General features: G+C 37.8%; 1 long non-coding RNA gene across 1 annotated transcript; it reads right to left on the minus strand.

Moving 5' to 3' along the window:
- Positions 1-338: 338 nt before the first annotated feature.
- Positions 339-1,897, minus strand: LOC132620969 (uncharacterized). Its single transcript, XR_009575375.1, has 3 exons — positions 1,740-1,897; positions 1,017-1,178; positions 339-827 (listed from the first exon to the last, which is right to left on the minus strand). It is a non-coding gene; the product is annotated as an uncharacterized LOC132620969 (long non-coding RNA).
- Positions 1,898-20,215: the final 18,318 nt, after the last annotated feature.

Below are 20,215 nucleotides of genomic sequence, written 5' to 3' on the forward strand. Positions count from 1 at the left end.
TAGCCATAAACATTTAACAAAGATGAAGAAAATAGAAAAAAAAAATATAAAAGGCTGCAAAATAAATGAGAACAGAGAATTTCTCAAATTTTTTAGGCAAATCCAGTAGGTGAAGAGACTAGGGCTAGTTTTTTTAATTTATATAATAAAAGTGAAATTCAAAAGAAAATGTACAAGCAAGGGGGGCTAGGCCTTAGCTTACTGTCTTTTAAAACTTTCTTTCATTGTTTATTTTGTAATACTACTTAAGTTTGATTTTAACATTTATGATTGTAGGTTTAAATATATGGTTGAGTAGGTTATAGAGGCGCAAAAACAAAAGTCTACGTTCAAATGACTCTACAAATGGTGAAGCATTAAACGAAAAATTGAACTGCATGTGCGAATTCACTAAGAACAACCTAGAGAATAAATAGAAAATTCATATTATAATACTAGTTTACATCATGAAGCTAATTTTCAGAAAAAGACTTATCCTATACAAAAATCATTTCTTTCCAGTCTAGTCATCCTAAGCAACCTCTTGGTAAATAATCATACAATTTTTTTGATGATCTTAGGGTGTCTGAAAATTTCCTAGCCAATTGTGATAAATGTCAGAACACGCAGCTCTGTGAACAATAACACCATTTTCTCCTCTTTGCTATGATAACAAGGTTCTGCAAAGCCACTGCATTCTTTAGTAGAAACTTCGAAAGTTCAAAAAGCTTACAAAAGCTTGATTCAGACCAATCCTTCAAACATTCTCTTAGGCAGCTCGGCAAATTGATGTTATCCACTTCGGCAAAATAACTTAGCTCAAACTAGCAGGAGGAGGAATCATTAAACTGGAACAAAGAATATAATCAGTATCCAAAGTAGGTCTACCTAGACCATTTAATTATTTGGTTCTACAAACAAAATATTCTGAATGATATTATATTTGCCTTCTCCTTAAGAAACTCCTTTTGAGGGGGAAAGGTGGGGTTGCGTTGTTCAAAAAATTTAATGAATGATAAATCGAGAGAAAGTACCACCTGGGTTCCCATGAGTATGTTGAGTGACTCTAAAAGAGGCGATGTGTGCAAAAGATTGGCTATTCCATAGAGATTATGCTCCAATACATGAAACTTTAGAGTTAGACATTTGCATCTCAATTCTGGAAGCATCACTCCTTCAAGTTTCATCATGAACACGATCTGATGAAATAATCTCAAAGAAGTCACAAGTATTTCCAACAAACATCTAATAATTCAAAGATAGTTGCTTGAAGTTTACAACTGCTTTAGATAGGAATGACTTAAAAAATAAATAGATTACGTAAAAGTGTAGTGCTTAAAATTGATGGTACTAAGATTTATGGATCACTCTTTACAATCAGATTGGGGTAACTGGATTCCATCCCTTCATTTAATGCTTAATTTACCACTTAATTTAGGTAAAAAAAAAAAAGCTTTTGGATCTAAAAATTAATCAATTTTAAAATGTTTAGTTTCACTTTAACATCAAAATTAACATATATTAAATCTGATACTACAATTTAGATTTGGACGAGGGTATTTATATTTGTCCTGTTTGATATCTGAATAATAAAGGATTAAAAATCAAATCACAAATGAATAGAACATCCTCAACTAAATTAAAGGAAATCATGAAGAGATGAACCGAAGTATTTGCAAGAGATAGTTCATTCAAACACCAAGGAATAAATGAACATTACATCATTGAATAAAGAAAATAAAGTGAATAGAAAAACTTACAAACTCGGTGATTCATTGAATCAATTGATCTGAAGAATCCATGAGGAGGATTCTTCTTGGAAATTGGTTTCATCATCATCATCGTCGTCGTCGCCATCCTTTTCTTCATTGTTGTGAACTCCGTTCATCTAACCCACAGTAGGTTGAGTTGAGAATGAAAGGATTAGTAAAGCATCATTATATAGGAGGGGATTAGGGTTTTCCAAGAGTTGGTAAAAAATTTCTTAAAATCTAATTTACTCCCTACTTTTATACAAATATCAAAATTGGGCTCTTTATATTTATGAAACTGTACTATTATGCACTTTACTCCTCATTTACTATTTGATTAAATGAAACAACTTAAAAAGAAATATAGCAACATAGGAAGGTCTAAAAAGGAAAAGAAGTTGCACTTAAAATACAATATCACCATTACCCTCGTTTACTCGTTGAAAATACATTTCCACTTGAAAAAAATAAAGACAACCTTAGAATAACATTAACATCGCTTTGGAAGTTTGCATGTTGAATCTGATTTAAAAGTTAGCATGCCACAACAATTGAAACAAACAAATACAACTAGCATGAGCTTTTTAATAAAAGGTAATTACTTAAAAAAATTGAGTTTCAAAAAACATTAAGAAAATTTAGAGTAATAGAAAATGAAAGTATACTTTGACAAATATAACTAGATATATCTACTATAATAGGGAAAACTTATCAAAGCTTAATCCAAAATTGTTAAAAGCATTTAATGGAGTTCTAAAATTAGTAAAAAATAATTTCCTTGCTTTCGTTTTGTTTAGTAAATTAAGCTTCCCACAATGGGGGTTTATTACTTGATAGATTAAAAGGATACAATGAGGGGGACAAAACTTAAACTCATAAATACAAAGCTAGAGTGAAAAAGCTCACACTTATAGTTTGATCTATCAAAAACTTAGAAAGGTTGTTTTCCTTGTAATTTATCTTCTCTTAGAATGAGAAGAAACTAAGGCAAAATTTTAATAAATAGGTAAAATTGAAATTAAACTCTTTTTTACCTATAAAGAATGTTTAGTAAGAACTGACTATTAGATAAGAAAAAAAATTAGGTATTTATAGTTAATAGACAGAAGCTTGTAAGGAGTTAAGACAAGACGTTTTAACTCTCTCAATTTTCTAAGTGTTCAATTGTTTACTTTTCTTATATATTTTCCTTCGATCATTATTATTTTACTCCTTCTATTTAGGAATACGTTTTAGGACTCATTAAATCTCTTCCAATCACATTTGGTAGAATTTTAGAAGTATGAATGGTGATATATTAATACTGTAAGACGAGCAATTGAGTTTTCGAATACATAAATCTCTTCCAATCACATTTGGTAGAATTTTAGAAGTATGAACGAGCAATTGAGTTTTCGAATATATATATATATATATATATATTTAAAGATAGGCATAGACAAGATGATGTGACACCTCTCTATGACCAACATTCCAATTTATCTTTTTGCTTCTTTTTTTGCCTTTTTTCTAATTATAAAATGAAAAACTCTTATTGTATTTCAATTATTCTATTTAATAATGGAGGATTGAAAAGACACGTTACAATTGAAGTTAAGTAGACAGGAAACTTGGCACTATTAGGATAGATCGTGTGTTGAAGAGCGGAGTGTGAGCAGTTAATTAATTAACGTTTTTATACATGGAAATAGAGTAATGGAAAAATTAAAGATGGTAGAAACTAGAAACTCGACACTATTCTAATTCTAATATGGATAATAATTAATTTGCTGAGTGTGGAGGAAATAAACGGCAGGTGTTATGACAAGCTTTAATTGTAATAAAAAAAAATTCTATTTTGGCCGAGAATAAGGAGAGAAAGAGTTGTGCAAGTTATGGATGTAGGTTGTATAACAGCGTGTGGTTATTGGGTCTTCCATATATCCAAGGAAATTTTCAAGACATAAAAAGAGTGATTTCATTAGAAAATCTATTCAATACATAGCAACAAGGTTTTTTTATGAAATTTTTATAGCCTTCAAAATGGTGGCGCTAAAAAATTTCATTACCATTCCACTAATGCTTTTGTGTGTATAATCGTCACGAGAACACATTGCGGTTATTTGGTGAATGCAATCTGCCTTTGTATTCTCTTCTCTTTTTTTTCTTTTTGCGTATCTTCACTTACCAAAAAATTAAGCTAAGATTCCATATTAGAAAGGTGAAAAGTGTTGAAAGAATATTGTTGTCACGATCCAAACAGCCGTGAGTGGCACCCACACAAATTCCCTAGTGAGCGAACCATGTACTTAACCATAAATGTCTGAAATGAAATAGACATCTAAAATAGGAAAGATCTTCAGGCGGCCTGGCATGGATAATAGCTCACCCTTGAATCTGTCGGAATATGGCCTCAGCTAAATATGAGGTTTAGTAGAAGTCTCCGGATCACAATTTGCACTCAAAAGAATGCAGCAAGGTAGTATCAGTACAAACACTATGTACCGGTAGACATCATAGGCCGATTATGATTAGTATCATGCATACAATTACAAAATCAATAAAATAGAAAGATAGGCACAACATAACATAATCTCAAGAACTATCAACAGAAATCATCTAACACCGAAATATCAGCCAACACAGGGATAAGATAAATCCACACAAATAGAAATCAATGAGAGTAACTCAACCCACGTAATCACCAAACACAATCGTATATCATAAGTTATCTTAACTCTGTCACATATCCGTACACACATGCTAAATGGTAGTGTTTGACCCATTAGCCATGACTTGCAGGGGACCCATGTTGTCCATGTACCCTCGCTCCGGAATCTTACCTCGGATCACGAGCCTTAAACTCAGGCCACATCCTCACCTCCTGTCAAATCTGCCTTTTCATATTTATATATATATCTTTCTCATCACAATGTATTTCCGTTCAGCAAACAAACAAGGAAGGGAACAATCAATAAATCAATATGAGAACGCAAGTTGCCATATCACAAGTCATATCAAGACTTACCAATCAATTCATCAATAATCATGGATAAGGGAATACTGAACGTCAACAAGAAGAGTATGTATGAACTCCTGCTTTATCATTTCTGTTATATCCCATATTTTCATACATTGGGACGTTTTTAAAATAAACGCGACAAGTTAAAGACAAGACTATCTTTATCCCATATTTTCATACATTGGGACGTTTTAAAATAAACGCGACAAGTTAAAGACAAGACTATCTTAAGATACGAAGTAAAGATTTTAACTTCCGGTTTCGTTTCGAGTCACAATTCACCTACAATTTCGTTGGCATGAAAGTATTAATGGAAAATGGGGATTAAATTAACCATGGTTATATTAATAAGTGGGATTGGGAACAAAAAAATCAGCCCATTATTTAAAGCCATGTTTGGCCGTGTAGAATAATGGAGTGGTCAAAGTTAGTGTAGTACACATGGCCAAAATATGGAGTGAATACATAATGTGAAAAATCTGATTCACTCCACATTCCACAACTCATTTCAACACTTACAAGTTGAAAATACATAGTGAGAGAAAGAGAAGCTCTCGGCTAGAGCTAGCAGAGAGTGGTGAGGTGAGTTCAATCCAAACAAAATCAGCTTTCTTCCTCAAATCAACTCCTCATTTAGTGTACAAGAATAGGTAGTAGTTTTTGAAAAGAAACAAAGAAGTGTAGCACCTCAATAGAGTTGAAGTTTCGGCCAAGGTGAAGAACAAGATTGAAAGGTAAGAATGCTTATTGCTCTTGTGTTGTATGATGATTTGAATGTATAGTTCATGCATGTTGTTGTTGTATTGTTGTTGTAGTTGAAGTAGAGAGTGAGCCGTGAGTGAGGTGAAGTTATGATTGATTTCATTTTGCATGTATTGTTGATGAATTGAATATGTACCAACATAGGTAAATGAACAAAGATTGTAGAAGTTGGTTGTGATGTTGCATGTTGGATATTGGGCTGTTTTTCTTGAATTGAAAATGAGCCGTGTGTTGAAGGTTCTAATGAAGTCATGCTTTATCTTCTTGAACATGTATTGGGAATGGATTGAATGTATTGTATTTGGATAAACGGATAAAAATCATGAAATCGTGGGAAGGGGGTTGTAGCCGTGAAAAAGGGACTGTTTTAGGGGAGATTTAGGGACTGTTTTGTGTCACATTTGGATTGTTGTTGTTATGGACATTGTGGTGTATTGTATGCATGTTGAATATGTGAATTGAGGTGTTAAAGAAATGAATTATGTTGAAGTGTATAGGCAGTCCAAAACCGTGGACAGTTTTGATGTTAGAAGTGAATTTGTGTGTGTTGAATGTTGATTCTTGTTGCAAACGTTTAGTGAAAGTAAAGTGCATTGATTCAAGTTGAAACTGAAATGATGGTGGGCTGTTGTAGGAATGAAAACGAGGTTAAAACAGTTCCAAGAATCATGAAAGTAATGTCATTAAACGTGTTGTTGTTGCAAGTTAAAACTGGAAAATTGCTAAGTGAGAATGGAAATGCTATGTGTGTTGTTTAGCCGTGTGTATGAAACAGTTTGAATGGTGTAGGGACTGCCCAAGCTCCCTAAGTCATGTTTAAACAAGTTTTGATTAATATATGAAAGAACGATTAGCAATGTTAGCTTGTAACGCTAGTTGGTTCGAATGCGAACGAAACGTCGTTTAAATGTTAGAAAGGAATTGTGAGCGTCAAAATACGTATTGAATTCCCTTGTAGACTAATTGTAGTTCTTCATATCTTGATATAGGATAAGTGTTTTTTGGCAGCAAGTACGAGTTAGAATACAACTAAATGCTAAAGGTATGTAAAGCCCATTCCTTCTTTCTTTTGGCATGTCCTAGATGTAAGTATGAAACGATATGAACCTTGGGGTAAATTCTATTCTCTAGTTCCATGCATGACTTATGATTCTATATTTCATTAAGGCCATTGTCATGTGCCTACAATATGAGTGACTAATGAATAATGTATGAAAGTTCCTATTCCTAAAGGATTGCACGATTAGAGACATTCTTGACTTTCAAAAGCTACACCAAATTAAAGTGATATATGTACATGAAATCTGAAACGTTTCTTGTAATAGGTTGTTATGAGACTTGAAATGAACTGAAAATGAATATTATTTTAACACTTTAGAGCTGGTTAGTTGCTTATCCATTGAGTCCAAAAAGATGAATTGCATATATGTGGTTGCTTATTATTCTGCTCGTGCTTACCGTTATATCCTTCACTAAGTCCCGGGCCAGGGTACGTTTTCGTGCGCATGTTTACTATATTATTACCGAGTCCCTCATTAAAGGGCCGGGACACGTTATATATATATATGATGACATGATGATATGGCGATATAATGATATGATGACATGGAAACGGTGGCCAGGAGGGCATATATTCCTTATTACCGAGTCCCTCATTAAAGGGCCGGGACACGTATATGTTTATGTTTATGATGCTATGATTTTAATTACCGAGTCCCTCATTAAAGGGCCGGGACACGTTATATATGTTATATACAGAATGATTATGCAGCTTTGATTACAAAACTCTATAATAACACTGATATGAGAATGATACAGACGAAATGTGTTCAAAGGCAAGTTTTTAAGAAATTCTGGTTGTTGCACTGAGTCCTATATACCTTGTCTCAATATAAGTCTATTACTATGTTTCAAGCTTTACATGCTCAGTACATATTCCGTACTGACCCCCTTTCTTCGGGGGGTTGCGTTCATGCCCGCAGGTACAGACGCTCGTTTAGGGGATCCGCCAGCTTAGGATACCTATTCAGCTATTTTGGACTGCTCCCTTGTTCCGGAGCCTAACTTGTGGTATAACTCCCTTATGTTGTATTCATATGTGTTTGTTTGGGTACGGCGGGGCCCTATCCCGCCATATGATACGGTCATTACTCTTAGAGGTCTGTGGACATCGGTGTGGGTCTGGTTGTAGTTGTTGATGCGTTTTATGTCTATGACTTATGTTTGGGGCGTACCCATTCGTAATGGCAGCCTTGTCGGCTTGCATATATATGTATGTTTATTATTTTGTATATCGTGGCAGCCTTGTCGGCTTGCGTAGGAATATATATATATATATATATATATATATATATATATATATGTTGTTGTTGTTTAAAAAGTGCAACTCCTCAGGAGACAGGTGTCTAAGACATACAAAACTTGACAACTTTAAAATAACGTCCTACCCGTTTTATGTAAAAATGAGATCATGACATGCTAATTGCAAATGACTACAATTAACAGATAATATGAGTGTCCAACTCGGGCACTAGTCACGGCCTACGGGGTTGGGTCGTGACAGAAGTGGTATCAAAGCGGTTTAATCCTCGGAGTGTCTACAGACCGTGTCGAGTAGAGTCTTGTTTATCGATGTGTTGTGCAGCACATTTATAAACAGGAAGCTACAGGACATTTAGGATGTCATCTTTCCTTCTGTCTTAGATCGTACGATAGAGCCTGGACTTAGGAAAAATTGGTTTCTGACGTCTTTCCTGTAGGTAGGTGCAGAATTGCGAGAGATGAAGAGGCCAACTTCAGATAGCGGGGGTGCTAAGAAGGCCCTCAGGGTAAGTCCGGGACCCCAGGCTCTAGGATCGAGCAGGAGGAGCCTCAGTTATTCTATCGAGACTGACCCCTCGGAGGACCCAGCGACAATTCCTCGAGAGTTTTTGATATCCAGGGAGGCGGTCCCTGAACCCATACCAGTTGCTCCTATGGCAGGGCACAACGTCAGACCGGCTACCCCGGTAAGTGTTACAGATTATTCCAGCCCCCTGTCCTGGTCATCGGTAAACCAGGAGTTGCCCGATTATCTGCATTTTCCGGATTTAGATGAAGAAGACGATGAAGGTCAGACGAGTAGATGGCGGGCAGACGATGACGAAGAGCACACTTCACTTTCTAGATCACCGGGTCACACTAGAGACTGATCGGCTACAGGTATATGAGATCTTATCGAAATTTCCTATGTATGTGTAATTTTATAGATTGTTACCTAATAGCGGCAAGCGGAAATCAAAAGCATCAGTAACTGTAAGCGGAATATATGTTAGACATAGTATGAATGATGCAGGTATGTTTGAAACCTGCAGTTAAAGATGGAAAGGAAAAATAAACAGGAAATAGTAACAGGTACAGTTTGGGTTGGATACACGAGGCAAGCTCGTCATTTTCATCTTGTGACTGATATAGGAAGCCCTGTGCGGCTACGATACGATATAATATATATGTGTGTATGTTGGCCCTGTGAGGCGTTGTTGGTATTTCCTACGTGCAGGTTTTGGGATAGTAAGAAATACAGAGGAAACTCTGCCAAAATTTTCTGAGAAATAACAAGGAAATGACATATAAGTTCGTAATATTTTTGGAAAGTCGCGCCAACAGTGACGATAAGGTTTGACTAAGTCGCAAGTGAGTCTGACTTTGAGAGATGAAGATTAACCGATGAATTGATGGTAATAGTAATTATGAGGTCGGTATCAGTATGGTAAAAAGAAATGCTAGGATAATTTGGAAGGGTTTGTGATACTAAGGGATGATTTAGAAGGGGCCGACAAAATCTTAATAAAATGTTATATTGAGGTATCGACGGAACTGATAAGCAAGGGTAAATTACGACGAATTTATAGTTAAAAGAAGAAATAGGATGATTGAGACAAGAGTGCAAGGGAGGAAGAATTATGACAAACACGAATGTATTGATAGGACAGCTTGTGAGATATTATGGGTAAGATTGACCAAAGGTTAAGTACGCCTACTCCACCGGGTGTAATTAAATGTCACGACCCAACCCCGTAGGCCGTGACTAGTGCCCGATCTGGGCACTCAATCACATTCTAGTATATAGCAGAAGCCGACAAGGCTTTAGTTCCAATTTAGATAATCTCCAGAAAAATTTCGGCAGAGTTTCCTTTGTTTTACGGACTATCCCATATACCCTGCACGCAGAAAATACCAACAAAGGCCACACAGGGCCAACAGAGTAACATTTAAATATATGCGGACCGGCCGCGGCGGCGAATGGGATCGCCCAAACACAACATATACACACAGTTGTACAGAAAGATCCCAACCCACAAACATGTCCACAGACCTCTAACAGACCGACAGAATCATATGACGGGACAGGGCCCCGCCGTACCCATGAACGAGAATATACATATATAGAAGTGACAGACTATACCAAAAGATGGCTCTGAATAAAAGAGCGCTCCAAAAATAGCAGAATGAGATCCTAAGCGGACGGATCAGCAAACCTGTCGTCGGTACCTGCGCGGCATGAAAACGCAGCCCCCGAGGAAAGGGGGTCAGTACGAAATATGTACTGAATATGTAAAGCTTGAGTTGCAGAAACAAAATCATAACTGGTATAGAACGTACAGAAAGTAAACAGAAAATACAAAGTATCAGATATATATTTTCAAAACATGCGGAGTGTGTACAGAAACATATGTCATATCAAATCCGGCCCCTGCCAAGGGACTCGGCAGACAGAACGTGGCCACCCTCCCGACGCTGGTGCCACAACATAGAAGAATCAGAATAGGGGCATAACCCCGTAACATAATATGTCATATCAGATGGCCATAGTAAATCATATCAGAACAAGCGTACATGGCACAGCATACTCCACAAACCCATGTACGTGTATACCTGCCCCCTCTCATCGAGGCACGGCGAACAATGCAAAGGATCACGCTTGACAACATATCCTGGCCCAGGCTCAGTGTGGGAAACATTGGGGCATCCACGAATGGAGTAGTGAAAGACTAATGCAATTAAAATATCATGAATGTTTCCATAGACTCGATGAGGCATATCAAAGACAAACCGATCCAATGAAGTTGGAAGGAATCATAGTAAATGAGTTTCGAGTATCAAAACAATTTATCAGACTTAATGGAATATTTAAAACAACGTTTGTTAGGTAATTAGAATGGTAGTCAAAACGTTTCTTTTAAGAACTATTCGAAAAGAAGACTTTAGTACATTAAGGGCAAAACTGGGAATAGTGGGCCCACCTCGGGACAAGCAAGGCGATGGGTTCAAATTACGCCCTTTAAGCTTATGGGATCACCTATAAAGGTTCTACGGACATTTTGTAGCTTTCCAAGGAGTTTAGAGAAGGTTTGCATAATTTCCAAGAAAACATACCAAAAGAGTTCAATCTTACTGAAAGAAAAAGTGATATTTTCACTTGCGGATTCCGAGGGGCAGAAAGTCTTTCGAGGCCCGAATTCGATCCTAATACACTAAAGCATGCCAAAAGAAGGATCGGGGTAGCTTTACATACCTTTTGAGCTTTTTAAGCCTATCCAAGCTCACTCTCCGTTTCGTCGAAAATCTGCAAATGGTCACATTTACCAATTGTAAGCTATAGATGCTACGAATTCAATTCAACTCATATTTGTCTACTGAAATTTCGGCAGCACTTCCCCTATACATATAGCACCCCCGAGAATTCAACTCGGCTCACAATCATCAACAACAACCCAAACAACAACATCAACATCAACAACAAACGCTAGAAACACAATATGGCACAACTAGTTCTACTTGCCGACATAATGCCATAACCTTTACTTTAACCTTAACTTTCAAACTAATCTCAACGATTTCACATTCATTATCAATCTAGATCACCACAACATAATTTAGAAGCATTTCATATCGTTTTCCTCAAATTATACACACTAAACAACTTAATTCATTTCTATCCCAAATCAAGCACACCCTACGGCCATATGCTTATTTTTCCATATCAACTAAATTCATCCAACTTTCAATTCCCATATGCATTTCATCACAATTACAACTAGAATATAACATAAATTCAACACATTATCACCACACAACACCACACACACCCACGGCTACAAGCCATATTCCAAACCCACTTTGCAAACTTCCATTTTTCCATACAATCAACACATTTCTATATACTACAACACAATCAAAACTTCATAACACAATAAAAAGGTAGAAATTCTTACCTTTTCTTCAAGTCTTCTTCACTTGGAGATATGATCACTTTGGTGATTCTAATTCTCCCCACTCCAAACCAACTATACCAAGTTACAAAGGAACCTTGACTTAGTAGGAAATCAACAAGAAATAAATTTTTAGAACAATATTTTTGGTAGCTAATTTTTCCTCCCAAACCCGAGAGCACCCCTTTCTCTTGCTCTTGTTCTTGATTTCTATCCTTGTCTATTTTTCTTGAACCTTCTTAAGGGATAAAGACCAATATATAATATAATACCTTATGTTAATTAATCACATGGAAATTTAATACAAATTGTGGGCTTGGGCCACACCATGGCCGGCCACTCCAATGCATTGGGCCTTAAATTCCATTCCATTATTTTTGGCCCAATGACTTATAGTCCATGTTTTGTAATTCCCGAAACTAATTTCCAAAATTCCAAAATTGCCCTTAGCCTTGTCCCACACTTTCATGACTCTATTCTTTCATGCATAACCCCTATGTTCAACAAAATATCAAATTTGACCTTATATCTCAAGAATCCAATATAATTCATGTTTTTCCAAACGTGTGAAAACACGGGATATAACATTAAACTATAGTAAGAGTCGTGAATAAGGCCAAGAATTGTTACACTATAGGATTGGTTACGGACAAGATATTACGTGAATATAACAAGTGTTGTGATAAAAATGAGTAAAGCCTAGTGAGGAGGCGACTAAAGAATATGACGTGATTTATGTGACTAAGGTATAAAGGCAAAGTGGTTCGATTTCAGTTACCAGGGGAACCAATTATAGAATGGAGGGGGAATACAACATCGCCGAGGGGTAAGTTTATTTTATACCTCAAGGCAAGGAAAATGGTTAGAAAGGGCTATATTTATCATCTGGTTCGTGTGCATGACTTAAAAGCAGAAGCATCGACTCTTCAATCTGTCCCAATAGTTAATGAATTTCCAGGTGTATTCCCAGATGAACTTCCAGGCCTTCCTCCTGAACGTGAGATAGAGTTCACTATAGATGTATTGCCAGACACTCGGCCCATATCTATTCCTCCTTACAGAATGGCACCCGCAGAATTGAAAGAATTGAAGGAGCAACTGAGAGATTTACTAGAGAAGGGCTTCATTAGGCCCAGTACATCACCTTGGGGAGCACCAGTGTTATTTGTACGAAAGAAGGATGGGTCGCTGCGAATGTGCATTGATTATAGACAGCTGAACAAAGTCACCATAAAGAACAGATATCCCCTCCCCAGGATTGATGATTTATTTGACCAGTTGTAGGGTGCTAAGTGTTTTTCAAAGATAGACTTGCGGTCAGGTTATCACCAGGTGCGGGTAAAGGAAGCAGACATTCCGAAGACTGCGTTCAGGACCCGATACGGGCATTATGAGTTTAAAGTGATGTCTTTTGGGCTGACCAATGCTCCAGCAGTGTTTATGGACTTGATGAACAGGGTGTTTAAGCCATTCCTTGACTTGTTCGTGATTGTATTTATTGATGATATTCTGGTCTATTCACGATCGGAAGAAGAGCATGCAGATCACTTGAGGACTGTACTTAAGGTCCTCCAGAATCAGAAATTATATGCTAAGTTCTCTAAATGTGAGTTCTAGTTGACTTCAGTAGCATTTCTGGGGCATATTGTTGGAGCAGACGGTATTCGGGTAGACTCGCAGAAAATTGAGGCCGTCAAGACTTGGCCTAGACCTACGACGCCTACTGAGGTACGTAGCTTTCTAGGGCTGGCAGGGTATTACAGGAGATTTGTAGAAAAGTTTGCTTCTATTTCAGCGCCTTTGACAAGGCTAACACAGAAAGCAGCTAAATTCCAGTGGACCGATGCTTGTGAACGGAGTTTCCAATTATTGAAAGATAAGTTGACTACAGCTCCAGTCCTAACTCTTCCTGAAGGGCCAGATGGCTATGTTGTTTATTGTGATGCTTCCGGTGTTGGGTTGGGTTGCGTGTTGATGCAGCACGACAGAGTTATAGCCTATGCCTCCCGACAGCTCAGGAAGCATGAAAGAAATTATCCTACACATGACCTGGAGTTGGCAGCGGTGATACATGCTTTGAAGATATGGAGACATTACCTATATGGCGTGCATGTTGATATTTATACAGATCATAAAAGTCTCCAGTATATATTTAAGCAAAAGGAGCTGAATTTGCGGCAAAGGAGATGGTTGGAGTTGCTGAAAGATTATGATGTCGATATTCTATATCACCCAGGGAAGGCTAATGTTGTAGCAGATGGACTCAACCGTAAATCTATGGCTAGTTTGGTAGGCGTACAGCCAGGAAAGAAAGAGGTAGTCCGTGAGATTCACCAGCTAGCTAGTCTTGGAGTTCGTTTGGCTGATTCTGATAATGGTAGCGTTTTGGTGCGAGGTGTTGCTGAGTCCTCTATTGTAGAAGAGGTAAAGAAGCGTCAATATGAGGACCCTGTTCTGGTACATTATAGAGATACATCACTTCAGAAGGAGGAGACCCCATTTAAGATATCAGCCGATGGAGTACTACGATACAGAGACAGATTATGTGTACCTGAGGTTGCAGGGTTACGACAGCAGGTAATGGGGGAAGCACACTGTGCTCGTTATTATATTCACCCGGGATCGACAAAAATGTATCATGATCTTAGGTGTTTGTACTGGTGGGATGGTATGAAAAAGGACATAGCAGAATTCGTGGCTCAGTGTCCGAATTGCCAGCAGGTCAAGATATAGCACCAGAAACCTGGAGGGCTATTGCACGAGATGGAAATTCCAACCTGGAAATGGGAGGTAATTAATATGGATTTCGTCACAGGTTTCCCTCGCACCCCGCGGAAGTATGACTCTATCTGGGTTATTGTTGATAGATTGACAAAATCAGCCCACTTTCTTCCAGTCAGGACTTCGTACTCAGCTGAGGATTATGCCCGATTGTATCTTAAGGAGATAGTGAGACTTCATGGAGTTCCCACAGCGATTATCTCGGATAGAGGGGCCCAGTTTACAGCTAACTTCTGGAGATCCTTCTAGGAGGGATTGGGGACGCAGGTGAGTCTCAGCACCGCATTTCATCCTCAGACTGACGGGCAGGCCGAACGTACCATCCAGACGCTACAGGATATGTTACGGGCCTGTGTCATTGATTTTAGGGGCAGCTGGGATGATCACTTGCCACTTATCGAGTTTTCTTATAATAACAGTTACCACTCTAGCATTCAGATGGCACCGTACGAAGCCCTGTATGGCAGGAAATGCAGATCCCCTATAGGCTGGTTTGATGTTGGCGAGACTAAGCTGATAGGACCAGATATGGTTCAGCAGGCTGTTGATAAGGTGAAACTTATTCAGGAAAGATTCCTGACAGCTCAGAGTCGGTAGAAGGCATATGCAGATAATCGACGTCGACACTTGGAATTTTAGGTTGGCGATTGGGTGTTCTTGAAAATGTCACCCATGAAAGGGTGTTATGAGATTCGGCAAGAAAGGGAAGTTGAGCCCGAGATACATTGGACCTTACCAGGTTATCCGTAAGGTAGGCCAAGTTGCCTACGAGTTAGATCTACCAGCAGATTTAGAAGCAGTACATCCGGTCTTCCATGTGTCAATGCTTCGGAAGCATATAGGCGATCCTTCCAGGGTGTTCCCTACAGATGATATTCAGGTAACTGAGGAGCTATCATACGAAGAACAACCTATTGCCATACTTGATCGACAAATCAGGAGGTTACGAACAAAAGATGTGGCGTCGGTTAAAGTGTTGTGGCGGAACAATAATAGGGAGGAGATGACTTGGGAGGCTGAGGAGGAGATGAAAAAGAAATATCCTCACTTGTTTTCCACATCTACAGGTAATTTAAACTCCCTTGCTTGATTGTGTTAATTGTCTGCTCAATTTATATGTTAGCAATAAGGAAAGCCCTCCCCAAAACTCTTATAGAATCCAACGGGATAAAATCGACATTCGAGGACGAATGTTCTAAAGGGGGGGAGGATGTTATATCCCATATTTTCATACATTGGGACGTTTTAAAATAAACGCGACAAGTTAAAGACAAGACTATCTTTATCCCATATTTTCATACATTGGGACGTTTTAAAATAAACGCGACAAGTTAAAGACAAGACTATCTTAAGATACGAAGTAGAGATTTTAACTTCCGGTTTCGTTTCGAGTCACAATTCACCTACAATTTTGTTGGCATGAAAGTATTAATGGAAAATGGGGATTAAATTAACCATGTTTAGATTAATAAGTGGGATTGGGAACAAAAATATCAGCCCATTATTTAAAGCCATGTTTGGCCGTGTAGAATAATGGAGTGGTCAAAGTTAGTGTAGTACACATGGCCAAAATATGGAGTGAATACATAATGTGAAAAATCTGATTCACTCCACATTCCACAACTCATTTCAACACTTACAAGATGAAAATACATAGTGAGAGAAAGAGAAGCTCTCGGCTAGAGCTAGCCGAGAGTGGTGAGGTGAGTTCAATCCAAAAAAAATCAGCTTTCTTCCTCAAATCAACTCCTCATTTAGTGTACAAGAATAGGTAGTAGTTGTTGAAAAGAAACAAGGAAGTGTAGCACCTCAATAGAGTTGAAGTTTCGGCCAAGGTGAAGAACAAGATTGAAAGGTAAGAATGCTTATTGTTCTTGTGTTGTATGATGATTTGAATGTATAGTTCATGCATGTTGTTGTTGGATTGTTGTTGTAGTTGAAGTAGAGAGTGAGCCGTGAGTGAGGTGAAGTCATGATTGATTTCATTTTGCATGTATTGTTGATGAATTGAATATGTACCAACATAGGTAAATGAACAAAGATTGTAGAAGTTGGTTGTGATGTTGCATGTTGGATATTGGGCTGTTTTTCTTGAATTGAAAATGAGCCGTGTGTTGAAGGTTCTAATGAAGTCATGCTTTATCTTCTTGAACATGTATTGGGAATGGATTGAATGTATTGTAGTTGGATAAACGGATAAAAATCATGAAATCGTGGGAAGGGGGTTGTAGCCGTGGAAAAGGGACTGTTTTAGGGGAGATTTAGGGACTGTTTTGTGTCACATTTGGATTGTTGTTGTTATGGAAATTGTGGTGTATTGTATGCATGTTGAATATGTGAATTGAGGTGTTAAAGAAATGAATTATGTTGTAGTGTATAGGCAGTCCAAAACCGTGGACAGTTTTGATGTTAGAAGTGAATTTGTGTGTGTTGAATGTTGATTCTTGTTGCAAACGTTTAGTGAAATTAAAGTGCATTGATTCAAGTTGAAACTGAAATGATGGTGGGCTGTTGTAGGAATGAAAACGAGGTTAAAACAGTTCCAAGAATCATGAAAGTAATGTCATTAAACGTGTTGTTGTTGTTGCAAGTTAAAACTGGAAAATTGCTAAGTGAGAATGGAAATGCTATGTGTGTTGTTTAGCCGTGTGTATGAAACAGTTTGAATGGTGTAGGGACTGCCCAAGCTCCCTAAGTCATGTTTAAACAAGTTTTGATTAATATATGAAAGAACGATTAGCAATGTTAGCTTGTAACGCTAGTTGGTTCGAATGCGAACGAAACGTCGTTTAAATGTTAGAAAGGAATTGTGAGCGTCAAAATACGTATTGAATTCCCTTGTAGACTAATTGTAGTTCTTCATATCTTGATATAGGATAAGTGTTTTTTGGCAGCAAGTACGAGTTAGAATACAACTAAACGCTAAAGGAATGTAAAGCCCATTCCTTCTTTCTTTTGGCATGTCCTAGACGTAAGTATGAAACGATATGAACCTTGGGGTAAATTCTATTCTCTAGTTCCATGCATGACTTATGATTCTATATTTCATTAAGGCCATTGTCATGTGCCTACAATATGAGTGACTAATGAATAATGTATGAAAGTTCCTATTCCTAAAGGATTGCACCATTAGAGACATTCTTGACTTTCAAAAGCTACACCAAATTAAAGTGATATATGTACATGAAATCTGAAACGTTTCTTGTAATAGGTTGTTATGAGACTTGAAATGAACTGAAAATGAATATTATTTTAACACTTTAGAGCTGGTTAGTTGCTTATCCATTGAGTCCAAAAAGATGAATTGCATATATGTGGTTGCTTATTATTCTGCTCGTGCTTACCGTTATATCCTTCACTGAGTCCCGGGCCAGGATACGTTTTCGTGCACATGTTTACTATATTATTACCGAGTCCCTCATTAAAGGGCCGGGACACGTTGTATATATATATATGATGACATGATGATATGGTGATATAATGATATGATGACATGGAAATGGTGGCCATGAGGGCATATATTCCTTATTACCGAGTCCCTCATTAAAGGGCCGGGACACGTATATGTTTATGTTTATGATGCTATGATTTTAATTACCGAGTCCCTCATGAAAGGGCCGGGACACGTTATATATGTTATATACGGAATGATTATGCAACTTTGATTACAAAACTCTATAATAACACTGATATGAGAATGATACAGACGAAATGTGTTCAAAGGCAAGTTTTTAAGAAATTCTGGTTGTTGCACTGAGTCCTATATACCTTGTCTCAATATAAGTCTATTACTATGTTTCAAGCTTTACATGCTCAGTACATATTCCGTACTGACCCCCTTTCTTCGGGGGGCTGAGTTCATGCCCGCAGGTACAGACGCTCGTTTCGGAGATCCGCCAGCTTAGGATACCTATTCAGCTATTTTGGACTGCTCCCTTGTTCCGGAGCCTAGCTTGTGGTATAACTCCCTTATGTTGTATTCATATGTGTTTGTTTGGGTACGGCGGGGCCCTGTCCCGCCATATGATACGGTCATTACTCTTAGAGGTCTGTGGACATCGGTGTGGGTCTGTTTGTAGTTGTTGATGCGTTTTATGTCTATGACTTATGTTTGGGGCGTACCCATTCGTAATGGCAGCCTTGTCGGCTTGCATATATATATATGTATGTTTATTATTTTGTATATCGTGGCAGCCTTGTCGGCTTGCATATATATATGTATGTTTATTATTTTGTATATCGTGGCAGCCTTGTCGGCTTGCATATATATATGTATGTTTATTATTTTGTATATCGTGGCAGCCTTGTCGGCTTGCGTAGGAATATATATATATATATATATATATATATATATATATATATATATATATGTTGTTGTTTAAAAAGTGCAACTCCTCAGGAGACAGGTGTCTAAGACATACAAAACTTGACAGCTTTAAAATAACGTCCTACCCGTTTTATGTACAAATGAGATCATGACATGCTAATTGCAAATGACTACAATTAACAGATAATATGAGTGTCCAACTCGGGCACTAGTCACGGCCTACGGGGTTGGGTCGTGACAATTTCATATCTATTTATCATATAATTAATCAATCTGTATCAAACTATAGGGATTATTAACCACACTTTATGTCTGAAGCCCTAATCATGCTTCTCCTATCAATTTCGTATCACATACAATCAACTAATCAAAGTCTAACTCAAGTAGACCGTAACCTATCTCAAAGTATAACTTGAACAATGCAATCACTCTGCGATAGCTTCCCGCTTTCACAAAGCTTCCGAACGTTTATTCAATCATCTACTCCAACAATACAACAATTTGGGGAAAAGAACCCAACAACTTCTACTCTTTTCAAATGGGTGGACTATCACTAAGCGTGACATCATAATATCAACCCCAACAATCATATTCTATCCGTTCATGGGTTTTCTAATCATTCTAACCCTTTTACAAGCAGTTTTTATACCAAAGTTATCATTTTAATAAAACCCTAGGTCTCATTCAACAAGTTCCACCATTTATACACAAGTTATCATCCTAGAAAGCAATAATATATACTCCTAGATGATTAAGTAACAATAAAATAAAAAACCCACTCATTAATCAAGGGTTTTCTTAGGTTCGAGGCTTTTAGCCTATTCATTCACCATTAATAGACCTTTAACTAGTCATTGTATCTAACATGATGATGGAGTTAACAAAGTCAAGGGTTGAAACTTACCTTACAAGCGCGCTTTAGTCCTAGCCTTAATTTTTTGCCACAACAGTTCTTGGAAACTGTTTTGGTGTTATGTGGGAAATGGGTTTGGAATAAAGAATATAAAACATGAATTCTGCCTCCCGTCGACCGCTGCAGCGGTCACATCCTCGCTACAGCGGTCTAGCTATAGCGGGAAGGCTCCCGCTATGGCGGACCTCATTAAAGTCCCACCACCCACGGTGACCGCTACGACGGACCCGCTGTAGCGGTCCTCACCCGCTGCAGTGGTCTATTTTGACCAGTAGCTCGAGTTTTTGCACCAGTTTTCACACAAAAGTCCCAACACCAATCCAAGGCCCTACAAACTCGAACAAAACATGCACAGACACATAAAATCACGCTACGGACTCACCCGTAGCTTCGGAATTCCCAACGAAGGTCTAGTTTTCTAAGTCACCTTCCCATAGCGACCTAGCGGGT

This window comes from Lycium barbarum, chromosome 2, assembly GCF_019175385.1.
Source record: "Lycium barbarum isolate Lr01 chromosome 2, ASM1917538v2, whole genome shotgun sequence".
NCBI classification, from domain to species: domain Eukaryota; kingdom Viridiplantae; phylum Streptophyta; class Magnoliopsida; order Solanales; family Solanaceae; genus Lycium; species Lycium barbarum.